The following is a 15,159-nucleotide window of genomic DNA, read 5'->3' on the forward strand; positions in this document are numbered from 1 at the left end:
TACATCCACATCCACATCTATACATCTACATCTACATGCATACATCCACATCTCCATGCATACATCCACCTCCACATTCACACTCACATCCATACATCTACATCTACATGCATACATCCACATCTCCATGCATAATAAAATTCCTTTAATTAATCTAGGATGATAGTTCCTAGAATATGGTAGGAAGTCCTCTTTTTATGCTTTGAATGAAATTATCTTATGCGTAATTTCTATAAAAATTTTGCCATAGCTCGGCTACTATGACTGATAAATCTCAATTTTTTCTAAGGGATAAAGCTTATCATTAAGGAAATAATTAGAATAGTCTCTAATTGGATCATCAATCCATAATGGATTGAATCATCAATATACATAAACTAAAAGCATAGAAAAAAGCCATTAATTTGGCCTCAAGCATAGATTAATCTTGGATTAAGGAAAAGCCTTATGAAAAGCTTCATTTGGATTGAAAAGGGTGATGAGTATGATCATTTCTTAAGTGAGAGAGAGAAAAACCATTAGAATTAAATATAAATGGAAATTAACTTCAATAGCATTTATTAAATTATGTAGCTCTTCACTACTATTCACCAATTAACTTCAATAGCATTTAAAAAACCATACCAATTAAGCTTCTCAAGCTTGAAAGAGGTTGAGAAGAGAGAAACATTGAGAAATTATAGAAAAGATCAATATTCACTAATTACCTTACAATTTGCTTGATTCTTTGTTCACGGTAGAGGCCCCCAACCAATCAATTGGTTTAGTATGTTGATGGAGCCACCAATGGGGATTGAAGAAAGAAAGAAGTATAAAAAACTAGTGAATTATTAAAGAATTCACAGTTCTTGGCTTAGGTAGAGTAGAGTAACAATGCATAAGACACTCTATATTTTGGCTTAGGTGGAGTAGAGTAACAAAGCATAAGACACTATATATTTTGGCTTAGGTGGAGTAGAGTAACAAAGCATAAGACACTATATATTTTGGCTTAGGTGGAGTAGAGTAACAAAGCATAAGACACTATATATTTTTCAACAAGGGGAGGCTTCTATTTATAGGAAAATTTGAGCTCCTAACCAAACAAACTGATTCTAGAATTTTCCAAGTCAGTTTGGTCACTTTTTGACCATTTTTAGGTCAGTTAAGCTAACTTTTTGGAACTAGACTTGAATGAGGAGAGAGGAGAGATGAAATATCTCAATTTTTATGAGTTTAAAACTCATTCAAGCATGTGAAATATGCACCTCCTTTAAAGAACTCTCCTTCCTTACATATGTGTCATAGTTTTTTTATTAATAAACCTTGTACATTTTATACTCTTCATCTTATGTGAAATATGCACCTCTTTTAAAGAACTCCCCTTCCTTACATATGTGTTAGAAGAAATGATGCATTTTTGACACCTCAGTATGGGGGAGTTTCCCTCATGAAGGAGGCCCTATTTCACATGTGTGGGTGAGTTTTAAACTCCCAAATAATGAGATATTTTTATCTCTCCTCTCTCTTGTCTCAACTAGATCCAAAAAGTGGACTAAACTGACCCAAAAATGATCAAAATATAACCAAACTGATCTGGAAAATTCTAGAATTAGTTGGCTTGGTTAGAAGCTCACTTTTTCCTATAAATAGAATCCTTCCCCTTTGTTGAAGCTCAATAGTGTTTTTGCACTGTTACCCTAGTTCTCCCAAGAGCCAAAAGCTGTGAATTTACTCATAATTCATTAGTTTTGACCTTCCCTCTTCTAAAGATTGGTGGTCACTCTTGTTTCAAACAAAAGTAGATCCCTCAAACAATCAAGCCAAAGGAAAGCTCTTAAATTCTCCTTGTAAGTTGGAGATTCTCCTCTTTTTTATTTCATTTTATGGTTTTTTATGATTTTTGTCTTCTCTAAAATGAATATGATGTTATGCCTCATTGAAAAAAGGCATTCCCCTCTCCTCTTTAGTAAATCCAACCATTCTTTATCCTAGATGAATGTTTAATGGATAAAATCAAGTTTTTCATAATGTTTCTTTTAAATAAGTAAAAAATGTTTACATTAGAATAATTTAAATACTCTTGGTGAACTTTTAATTAATTTAAGAGAGTTAAAATTTGAAAAATGGTCAGCCATACACAGGAGGTTATGGGAAAATTTTCTAAAATTGTGTAAATAAGTTTTAATTTTTTTTAAATTCAAAAAGAGTAGACCCCATCGTGTATGTATTCTTAAAGTGTTATTTTTCATCCTAGGTATAGAAAAATGCATACTAAAAATATTTTATTAATAAAGTGTTACTTTCTTTATAGTTAAATTCTATGCATAGAAGGAAGCATATTGAAATTGTTTTTTGATTATAAAAGTGTTATCTTCATCATAAATGATTTTTATGCATAAATGGATGCATAAAAGAAATTATTTTATATTAAAAGAGTGATTTTCATCACATAAATGAATTGTATGCATAAATATCTGCATAAAAGATTTTTTTTATTAAAAGTGTGATTTTCATTATAAATGATTTTTATGCATAAATGGATGCATTAAAGAAATTCTTTTATATTAAAAGAGTGATTTTCATCATAAATGAATTGTATGCATAAAAGATTTTTTTAATATTAAAAGAGACATTTTCATCATAAATGATTTGTATGCTTAAATATATACATAAAAGATTTTTTTTATATTAAAAGTGTGATTTTCATCATAAATAATTTTTATGCATAAATGGATACATAAAAGAAATTCTTTTATATTAAAAGAGTGATTTTTAGCATAAATGATTTGTATGCAAAAAAGATTTTTTAAATTTTAAAAGTGTGATTTTCATCATAAATGATTTTTTATGCATAAACATGCATAAAAGATAATTTTTATATATTAAAAGTGGGATTTTCATCATAAATTTTTTTAATGCATAAAAGAAATTATTTTATATTAAAAGTGGGCTTTTCATCATAAATGATTTTTATGCATAAACATCCATAAAAGATAAATTTTTTATATTAAAAGTGTGATTTTCATCATAAATGATTTTTATGCATAAATGGATGCATAAAAGAAATTCTTTTATATTAAAAGAGTGATTTTCATCATAAATGAATTGTATGCATAAAAGATTTTTTTATATATTAAAAGTATGATTTTCATCATAAATGATTTTTATGCATAAATGGATGCATAAAAGAAATTCTTTTATATTAAAAGACTGATTTTCATCATAAATGATTTGTATGCATAAAAGTTTTTTTTTATTAAAACTGTGATTTTCATCATAAAATCTTTTTATGCATAAATGGATGCATAAAAGGAATTCTTTTATATTAAAAGAGTGATTTTCATCAATAATGATTTGTATGCATAAAAGATTTTTTTATATTAAAAGAGTGATTTTCATCATAAATGATTTTTATGATAAAAGTGTGACTTTCATTAGAATTGGATTCTATGCATAATTAGATGCATTTAGAATTTTTATCATTAAATAAGGGTTCTATTTAATCCTATGTTAATTTCCACAAAAATTGGAAAAATGAATAAGTAGATAATATGTGAGAGGAAATTCTACCGTTTTATATTCACTAAGATGGGAATGAGAAAATTCAAATAAACTATCGAAGTCGGAGATCAAGATAAATGATTATTTATTCCTCCTAGGAATTCATGTTTAGTTTAGAAATCTGTAAGCAAATATTCAATGAACAAAATTTAGAAAAAGAGAAATTGAAATATTACCTTTCGAGGAAGATAGTTTAGGAAGAACCTTTCCAGACTCAAACTTTGATTCAGACTTTTGACCAAGACCTAATTCCTTTGTCAGTTTCGATCAATGACGATGTGACGAGTTCAGGAAAAATGACCTCAAATCACCCACCGAATCTGAAACTAAGCTGAGAACTTTGATTTTGATCTGAGGATCAAGATTACAGAATTCGAGGAATTCTGCTTGGGAATCCAGACCTGATCGAGAAGTATTGAGATACGGAATTAAGATATAACCATTGTATTCAAAACAAAATCAAAACTGAAAACTTGCATAAAAACCCTGTTTTCTTAAAGGACTGTCTTACGCCAGAATGCTGGAGGGAGTATTTGGAATGTGTTTATCTAAGGGAAGTTCGATTGCAACAACTGGCAGGGAGTGTCCGAGGGAGAGCTCACGCAGCAAAAACATGCCCAAGTCCAGCATGGATATGGTGAAATATGTGTTTATCTAAGGGAAGTTCGGTTGCAACAGCTGGCAGCAGGGAGTGTTCAAGGGACAGCTCAGGCGACAAAAACATGCCCAAGTCTTGACTAGCCTGGGTATGGTGAAAAATGCTGTGCTTTCGATACGATGGGCGAGGACCGACGAAGTGGTCCCTGAGTGAAGTACCATGACACCCAAGGAGGATCCTAGAGGGTTCTAACCAGGCGATGCACAGACTCGCGGTGCTTAGGACACCCATGCGTATGTCGTGGAAGATATATATGAATGTTGAGACGAAATGATTATTGTAATCTGTTTTTTACTGGATCTCATTGCTGACCAGCTAGTCCCAACGGAGAGTCCAGAGTGGTATTTTTTTTGTGAAACAAGGGATTGAATGGAAATTTTGAGTTATGAAATTTGTGACCATATCTGTTTTATCAATGGATTATTTTTATATTAAAGTTTCTAAGAGGAGTGTGTGTGTAACTGCTGTTTTCTAAAGCTAAGGTTAAGAAAGGCATTCAATTATGGGTGGGTGAGTACTTGTTTGGTTGTACCGATTCCAGTGGTACGGTGGTGGGTAACCCATGGGCCGGATGGGGTTAGGCTGGAATCAGTGGAGTTTTAATAATCAAACTGAAAAATCTTAGGATTAGGATAGGATTCGAGTAGTTAGTTAATTCCCTGATAAATTTCTCAATTGAGTGGGTCAACGGCTGTGCTTGATCTTGATTAGGAAAAAAGCATTGAACTGCTCAGATGATCAAATATTATCAGCGATAGTTCCTTCTATCTGGTTTATTCAGATGAAGGATAGTTTTTGATCTTGTTAGGAAAATTCAGGTTTAAATATTCAGGTGAAGGATAGTTTAGATTTTGATCTCATTAGAAAAATTCGTTAAGAAAATTCAAAAAGGTAGAATCGTCCCCGTTTTTCAGGCATGGGAAATTTTCCCGGTTTCAATTTTCGGAGTGACCACCAGCCTAGTCTTGTGCCTGAACATTCGTCGTGGGCGAGGCCCCGAGTGAAAAACCTTGCCCTGCGCACGAGGGGACTGCTTCCGCTGTCAACTATACAGGGAGTCCCCGGTGCGCGGAGGGGGGGACCTCACATCATTCCTGAAACTTCCTGACTCCAGATTTTGGTTGGGACCTTGGTGTCTCTTTGGAGGTGGAGGTTGTAAGAGCTTTCCAGTGTTTGGAATATCTAAAAGGATGAGGGAGCTAGCTTTGGCGGGACTTTAACGATGAAGGCTTTGGCGGGACTTTAACGATGAAGGCTTTGGCAAAGTTCTTCGCCATTCTTACAGCTTCAGCCATGGAAACTCGCTTGGCATTCTTGACCATGGTGTCTACAGGTTCATTCATTCCCCAAATAAACTTGGCCATAAGTTGCTCTTCGTCTAAAATAGTGGTGAGTACTTGAGGAGAAGAGCAAATGGCTGGTGATTTTCTTTAATAGTTTTGCTACCCTGGTCCATTAGGGAAAATGTGGACTCATTTTTGGGCCCTCTAAGAAATGCCAAGTCATCATTCTATTACAAAAAGTGGGATCGTGGTGGATAACTCTATCCATAGTACCTTAAAACTATATCATGTAACATATCATTGGGAAAGATCTTGATGAGAGGATTCTAACGCACCAACCTCCAAAAAATTTGGAGATTTGGAGTTTTTATGCTCAAGTTATGGCCTCCCCACCAAAAAGTAACCTCAAAAGTTCCGTAACAAAAGCCTCACTCTCATTGGTCCTTATGGAATCCCTAGAATCTCAAAGAGCTTAAAAGGCCCAAAAGTGAGTCCAAATTTTTGCTAATGTAGCTCTAAGAATTCATTCATCTTGGTTTCTGAAAATCCGAGGGACAAAATCTCTTCCTTAGATAGGCTTTGAGATCATTCTAGGACTAGGTATTCCTATCGAGATGGTTGGTGTTGCAATGGTTTCTCCATGCCACCATGGCTGTTTCCACAATCTTCAGCCTACAGAGAGCCATTTTGCTCAAAGGCGAAAGTAGTCATATCTTGTGGCTGGGTGAGATTGAGAATATCGCGGATAAGTGTGGAACTTCCATCTATAAAACCAAATTCTTTGATAAAAAATCTTTATTAATGAAGCTTAAGGAATGAAAATACAATACGTAAATGCTCTTTCTATGTTCTTATTATAAATTTCTAATAAGAATTCATTTTTCCTTATTAGCTTTCAACAAAGCTCTGATACCACCTGTGAGACCCCCGCCCCCTCCGCGATACCCCCTTTGAGGGCGCTAGTGGAAGCAGCGTCAGCCTCTCACCACAGGGCAGGGATCCACACTCGGGGCCTCGCCCATAGATATCCGCACAAGAGACTAGTCTGGCGGTTCCTCCGAAATCGGGCCCCGAAAAACTTCCCTCACCCGGAAGGCACGGGCGATTCCACCAGGGAAATCATCTAACGAGAGAATTGATCTAACAAATCAAAGTCTTAACTATCCAAACTGATCCGTCCAAACCCAAAAGTCACATGGTCTAGATCAAAGAAGAGACTTGCACTTGGTCCATAGAATCACCGCTTTTTTCCTCCTTTAATGAGGCACAACCGCTGATTCCCTCCCACATAACAAGGGTCTTCCTAGGACTTAATCTAACTAACGTAACTTAATCGTAACTATTTGTATCGCAGGAATCCCCCAATCCAACCTAACCCTAACCGTCCCATGGGTTAGCCAACCGCCCCCCCAACCATTGTATTGGTGGGATTCCTTTATAAAACTTTGGTAATGTTTTCCGAGGAAAAGTTAATCTAGCTAACGTAACTTAATCGTAACTATTTGTATCACAGGAATCCCCCAATCCAGCCTAACCCCAACCGTCCCATGGGTTAGCCAACCGCCCCCAACCATTGTATTGGTGGGATTCCTTTATAAAACTTTGGTAATGTTTTGCCCGAGTACCGAGGAAAAGAGCTCCCAGGCCCCCTAGCCGACGCTAGCAAAATTTAAGGTAGGCATACCACTTACACACCCAATATAAAACTGTCATTATAACAGATTCAGTTTGTCTTTAAAACAATCTTTCCATGAAATCATAGTATTACTAATCATAATCCTCCCAAATATTGAGTCCATTGTTTATAAAATATATCATCTAGACTCTCCGTTGAAGACGAGCTAGTCAACCAACAAGATCTAATATCAAATTTCAGTTCACAAAAGTAATTATTTTCAGTTAATTATATCTTCCTCAACGTAGGCATGGGTGTCCTAGCAATCGCGAGCCCATGCATCACCTAGTCAGAACCCTCTAGGATCCTACTTAGGTGTCCTAGCACTTCACTCAAAGACCGCTTCGTCGGTCCTCGCCCATCGTATCAGAAGCACACCATTTTAACCATATCGAGGCTGGTCCGGCCAACTTTGCCGTGAGAGCGACGTCCCTCGACGACTCCCTGCCAGCTGTTTGCAATGAGTCTCTTCTTAGTTAAAGACATACCAAATGCTTCCTCCAACATTCTGGCGTAAAACAATCCTTTAAAAGAAAACAGAGGTTCTAAGCAAGTAGAATTCTCGGTTTGAGATTGGTAACCCAAGTTTTTCCATAATCCAGATTTTCTTAATGAGAACCATAAGGAAAATTCCAAGTTTATGAATTTCATTCTTTCCTAACCATAATATATTAAGAAATGGTTCTATATGAGAATATTGGATTTTTCTAAAAATACTCTTCTTCCATTAATCTAATTTTGATTAAATATCAATTTGGTGATTTATCCAAATAAAATATCTAAGAATATTCTTTCTACCAATTTAATTATCAACCCTAATTTTCTAGGTGTAATTATGGTGAAAATTCTTGTTTTGTCATCAAAATTCAATTTAAACCTTTCTCTACTAAAATACCATAAAAATTCTTGTTTTAATTAAATACAAATATCCATTTTTTTTAATATGCTTAAAATTCATCTTTTTGCATTTAAATGATTGAATTCCAAATGTCATGGGAATTCCTCTTTTATCATTAAAAAATTCTTAATCTAAAATTTTACTTTTTAAAATTAAATAAAAATATCCATTATTTTAAATATGAAAAAAATTTCTCTTTTACCATTTAATTACTTGGATCTCAATTATCATGGGAATTCCTCTTTTTGCATGAAATAAATTTATAAAAATTTCTCTTTTCTTTTAATTAAATATTTATGTATAAATAATAAAAATTTATTTCCCATGAAAATGATGAAAATCATTCTTTTTACATAGGATGTCCAATCCTAGAATATGGTAGGAAGTCCTCTTTTGCATTATGCATAAAAAAAGTTATGTATTATTTTTTGAAAATTTTGCCATAGCTTCCTTGCTATTAAAGATAATTTTCTAATTTTTTCTTAAAAGAATAAAACATTGTAATGCAAATATGATAGAAGATCTATTCTTAAGCTTAAATCTAAACTATGAGTTTAAATCATAATTTTAACCATAATCATAAACTTAATTATGATTATTCTACTAGATTAAGCTATTTCCATTATGTCTCTTTTTCCAAATTGATAGGATTATCTCTTTCCCATTTAGAATCAATTAAAATAGTTTTTAACTACTTATAAATAATCTAAAATAATTAACCATTATTTTGTTAACATAAAAGCATAAAATACCATTTTCTTATTATCTAGCTTAACAAGCTTAGAGTTTGGATTTTAAATAAGAATTTATCAATGAGAAGCATTCTTTTGCTAAAGAATCAGCCATAAAAATGACTATTCTTTTTGAGAGAGAGATATACATATGAAAGCATTCTAATTTAGCAGAAAGATTAACTTTTTCTTGATCATACATTAAAATTCTTAGGGAAAGTTTCATTTGAATTTAAAACAACCAATTAGAAAATTTCTCAAGCTTGAGAGGGGTTGAGAAGAGAAGTCATTTGAGAATATTAACAAAAAACCATAAAATTCATTCTTACCTCAAGGATTAGCTTGCTTCTTTTTGAGAGAGAGATATACATATGAAAGCATTCTAATTAAGCAGAAAGATTAACTTTTTCTTGATCATACATTAAAATTCTTAGGAAAAGTTTCATTTGAATTTAAAACAACCAATTAGAAAATTTCTCAAGCTTGAGAGGGGTTGAGAAGAGAAGTCATTTGAGAATATTAACAAAAAACCATAAAATTCATTCTTACCTCTCAAGGATTAGCTTGCTTCTTTTTCTAGAAGTGAAGCCCCCAACCAATCAATTCGTTTAGCAAGTGGAGAAGAGAGCTCCAAGAGTTGTTGAAAAGAGAGAGAAGCTCCAAGCTCCCCAAAAGTAGAGGATTTTTAAGGGATAATAGAAAATATGATTATTTTAATGTAATACTGGCATGGTATAGTTCACAGATGAGAATACAAAAGAATGAGGGTCTATTTATAGGTGAGGGAGGCCACTAACTGAGTCCAACTGGGTTCTAGAATTTTCTAGCTTCAGTTTGACTGAATTTGGATAAGATTTGGACCACTTTGGCTCTCCTTTTGATCCAGTTTTATCCAAGAGAGAGGAGAGATAAAAATATCACTTTGGCTCTCCTTTTGATCCAGTTTTATCCAGGAGAGAGGAGAGATAAAAATATCATAATTTTTTTGAATTAAAACCCTTCCACACATATTAAGGAGGCGCCTACCTCAAAGGTCCCCGTCTCCTTACCAAGGTGTAAAAAATTCATCATTTCTCTAAAATATCTCATTTTTTTAGTAATATCTCTTAATTTTTAACTAATAAACCTTGTACTCAGTCAACTCTTCATCTTATGTGAGCATTTATTCATTTTTGGGTATTTTATTTTATTCATTGGGTTTATCTCATCCCAACACTTGGATTAATCTTATTGGCCAATTGGAACCTTAATTGGACCATAATCCAGAAATTTCTGAAAATCTAGACACTTAGGCTAAGGTCCCTTATATCATTTGTAATTGATTCCTAATGCACCTTGGAGAATTTATTTTGAACTTATGTTTCCAGGACATATATTTTGATATTAGGAGAATTTTTATATCTAAAAATATCTCAATATTGAATTACCTCTCTCTAGAATTTTTCTTCTCCCTAGGCAAAAACAAGGAAAAACAATATTTTCATGAATTCTGAAATAGGGAATGATTATAGGGGATTGAGGTAAAAGCTTATTCATTATTCAGGCTGAGGAGGAATCTTACACGGAGGCACCAGTACGTAAGGTACAAATGAATTCCAAATGCATGCAACACATTAGTGAGGCTGAGATCATTTCAGTACGGAAATATGAGGCCATGATGAAGAGGGAGTATCAAAAAAGACGCCTTACTCAAAAGCAGGCTGAAGGTGCAAGCAATGGGGAGGAACCTACTATTGAAGAGGACATTCAAGTAAGGAAAAGGAGGTCTTCTGAGACCATTGTTCACCACATTATCTCACAGTTGAGTGTTTATGGAAGAGAAGACCAGAAGGACGTAATCCAAGCAGTTCTAAATGATAAATGCATTTTACAATGCGCACAAGATAAAGTTCATGATCACTTCCTTGATATTCTCTCTGCATTAGGATCTCCCTATAGGCGTTGAAGAATTCGAAGTCTAACAATGAGCTTTTCTTGAAACGTAGCGCTTTAACCATGCTTGTGAATGGGTTAATGCAACTTAATGACACCATAAACAAAGGTATCTGTCTTATCGAAGTATCCAATCTACTTGTTTATCCACGGAACCTCTATGCTTCTATGCTTAGAGTTGATAATGATGTTGGTGCTTCAAGCATACTACCATTGGACTTATGTAAGAGACAATTGATGCATGGCAATCTAAGGTGATGAGGTGAAGGAGATAGCTGTCAAGTTTTGGACAGAGCAGACGAGGGCTTCTCCAAACAAGAAAGACATCGTTCGACGACGTACTGGCCGCAAGCAATACATTGAGCATCCATTGCACTTGCTAGATGAATCTCAGGTAGTAAGGAGTCACAATCTTAACTTCCATTTCTATTGTCTATTACTATGTGTTATGTAATGCATCCCACTTGCATCTGTGATATTGCATGCAAAATAGCAATCAAAAGCATATGTGCTATTTTGTGCTATATAGCACGAGACTTCTATTTAATTTTTTTTGCTTGTTTGTGTTAACTAATGTATAGCGCTTGTTTGTGTTAACTAATGTATAGCTCTTGTATACCTGCTATAGTCCTCAATGTGTGCTATATACTACATTTTAGTAGAATGGGGTAATTGTATGCTATTGTGTGCTAACCAGCATTCTATAGCAGATTATTCACAAGCAATGTACTAGCATGTTTGCTATTGTCTCTTATTATGGTGCTATATAGCATACAAGATCATACTAGTTATTGTATAGCATACTAGTATGTGCTACTAAGTGTTATCCTATATAGCACAGTAAGCATGTTTGCTATTGTCCACTACCATGTGCTATCTAATGCTGTGCACTGGCATGTGTGTTATTGACTAGTATTGTGTGCTCTATAGCAGTCAGGAGATTCACAAGGTGATGCACATCTTTGCTATGGTGTGCTATGGGTGCTATTCTTTGCTACAATCCACATGCATCTTTGCTATGGTGTATACCACTTATTGCATAGCAGTTGCATCTGTGCTATTTCTTGCCATTATGTGCTATGTGCTATTATCCACTATTGTGTGCTATATAATGCATTGCACTGGCATGTGTGGTATTGACTGCTATTGTCTGCTATATATAGCATCCAGGACATATGTGCTATTATCCACTATTGTGTGCTATATAATGCATTGCACTGGCATGTGTGGTATTGACTGCTATTGTCTGCTATATAGCATCCAGGAGAATACCAATTATTGCATAACACTTGCATATGTGCAATTTCTTGCTATTCTATGCTATAAAGCAATCAAAAGCATATGTGCTATTATCAACTTTAACACCATATTAGATAATTTGGGAAAAATCCCATTCCCATTTGAAAAATGGGATCATGGTGAACCTATCCAAGCTTTTGTCAAAACCCCATCATGTGACATATCATTGGAAAGATCTTGAAGAGTAGGATCTAAATCTATGATGTCCGACAAATTTGGAGTTAATATGCTCAAGATATGGCCAAAACTATGTTGAAAAGGTAATTCCCAAAGTATGAGATTTTTCCAAATTATCTAATATTGTCTTCTTTTTTAGTAGCATGTGTGGCATTGACTGCTAATGTGTGTTATATAGCAGCCAAGAATACATCTGCTATTGTTTACTTGTAAGATCCCTGTTCCCACCGAGCAATAGATTCGGGATACTAGCAGCAGAAGTAGCACTTCTCGCGCGGGACAGGGGTCCCACATTCGAGGCCTTACCCACGGATATCCGGATAAGAGACTAATCCGTCTCGGTTGTTCCAAAACCGAACCCGGAAAAACTTCCTTTACCGGAAAGCACGGGCGATTCCACCAGGATAACTTTTTACTCTAACGTAGTCAAGATCATTTCTGAATCGAGCTGATCCAATTACATCTATAAGATACTTGGTCAGATCAAGGGAGAAACTTGCACTTGGATCATTGGGATCAACGCTTTTTTCCCCATTCAAGAGGCACATCCGTTGATTCCTATCCATAGAACAGTTACTGTCCGGGATTTATTTTATCTATCGTAAAAACAAAAGTTTGAGTCTCGATTTACGGATCCATCAGTCCAGCCTAACCCCATCCGATCCCATGGGTTAGCCAACCGCCCAACCACTGTAGTGATGGGATCCAATTAAGAATTTGGTTAGGTTTTGTCCCGGGTACCAAGGAAAAGAGTTCCAAGGCCCCCTAGCCGGATGTTCATGCAAAATAAAACTAGTCACACCACTCACACACCCAATATAAAATTGCCTTTTCACAGATTCAACCAGTTTAAAACAATCCTTTAATAAAACCATAGTATCACTAATCACCATCTTCCAATATCCAGTTGATTCTTAATTTTCCCATCATTCCTTCATCAGAGTATCTATGGCATCATTGGCAACTAGGACGCTCACCACCTGTCCACACAGGGGCCGTTTCCTAATCCCTAGCCCATAATACTCGGCAATATAATCTCTTATCAAGATGGACTCTCGTTGAAGATCAGCAAGATCAACCAACAGATCCATATAAAGAGCCATGGAGTCATCCATTGAAGACCAGCAAGGTCAATCATCCAGATCCATGCCCGATTCAGAAAACAACTCCAACTCTGTTCCAATATCTTCCTCGACGCACGCGTGGGTATCCTAGGCGACCCAGAGCCCGAGCACCGTATGGTCAGCACCCTCTAGGATCCTTCGCAGGTGACCTAGCGCTTCACTCATAGGCCGCTTCCTTGGCCCCTCATCCACCGTACCGGAAGCTCACCATTTTAATCGCACCAAGGCTGGTCAAGACCTCGGCCGACCTTGCTACGCGAGACGTCCTTCATTGACTCTCCGTCAGCAGTTTCAACATTATCAGTTAGGTCTCACGACCTTAATCACAAGATAGTCACAATGCTCCCCCAGCAATCTTGACATAAAACAGTCATTTACAAACAGCATTTACAAACAGTTTACAATACAGTTTCTATTTTTACTTTCATTTTTCCACCTTATCCCTCATCAATCCACATTACTTATTCCATATTCCATTTATATGTATACTCATCCCATCACATCATTTTCCATCTCAACACTTCATATTCCTTCACATCACATATCGTATATTCACATCCATACATATATCCACATCCACATCCACATCCACATTCACATCCACATATCCACATCTACATCCATACATCTAATTTCACATCCACATCTACATGCACATTCACATCCATACATCCACATCTATATGCGTACATTCTCATCTACATGCATACATCCACATCTCTATGCATACATCCACATCCACATCCACATTCACATTCTCCTCATACATCTACATCTACATGCATACATCCACCTCCACTTTCACACTCACATCCATACATCTACATCTACATGCAACATCCACATCTCCATGCATAATAAAATTCTTTTAATTAATCTAGGATGATAGTTCCTAGAATATGGTAGGAAGTCCTCTTTTTATGCTTTGAATGAATTTATTTTATGCGTAATTTCTATAAAAATTTTGCCATAGCTCCGCTACTATGACTGATAAATCTCAATTTTTTTTCTAAGGGATAAAGCTTATCATTAAGGATATAATTAGAATGGTCTCTAATTGGGTCATCAATCCATAAGGGATTGAATCATCAATGTGCATAAACTAAAAGTATAGAAAAAAGCCATTAATTTGGCCTCAAGCATAGCTTAATCTTGGATTAAGGAAAAGCTTTATGAAAAGCTTCATTTGGATTGAGAATGGGTCATGAGTATGACCATTGCTTGAGTGAGAGAGAGAAATTACATAAAAAACATTAGAATTTAAACATAAATGAAAATTAACTTCAATAGCATTTATTAAAGTATGTAACTCTTCACTACTATTCACCAATTAATTTCAATAGCATTTAAAAAAAACCATACCAATTAAACTTCTCAAGCTTGAGAGGGGTTGAGAAGAGAGAATCATTGAGAAATTATAGAAAGATCAAAATTCAATATACTTACCTTATAGTTTGCTTGATTCTTTATTCACGGTAGAGGCCCCCAACCAATCAATTGGTTTAGTATGTTGATGGAACCACCAATGGGGATTGAAGAAAGAGAGAAGTATCAAAAACTAGTGAATTATTAAAGAATTCATAGTTCTTGGCTTAGGTGGAGTAGAGTAACAAAGCATAAGACACTATCTAATTTGGCTTAGGTGGAGTAGAGTAACAAGGCATAAGACACTATCTAATTTGGCTTAGGTGGAGTAGAGTAACAAAGCATAAGACACTATATGTTTTGCAACAAGGGGGAGGCTTCTATTTATAGGAAAAATTGAGCTCCTAACCAAACAAACTGATTCTAGAATTTTCCAAGTCAGTTTGGTCACTTTTTGACCATTTTTAGGTCAGT

Source organism: Cibotium barometz, chromosome 47 (assembly GCF_041138505.1).
Source record: "Cibotium barometz isolate CiBa-2024 chromosome 47, ASM4113850v1, whole genome shotgun sequence".
NCBI classification, from domain to species: domain Eukaryota; kingdom Viridiplantae; phylum Streptophyta; class Polypodiopsida; order Cyatheales; family Cibotiaceae; genus Cibotium; species Cibotium barometz.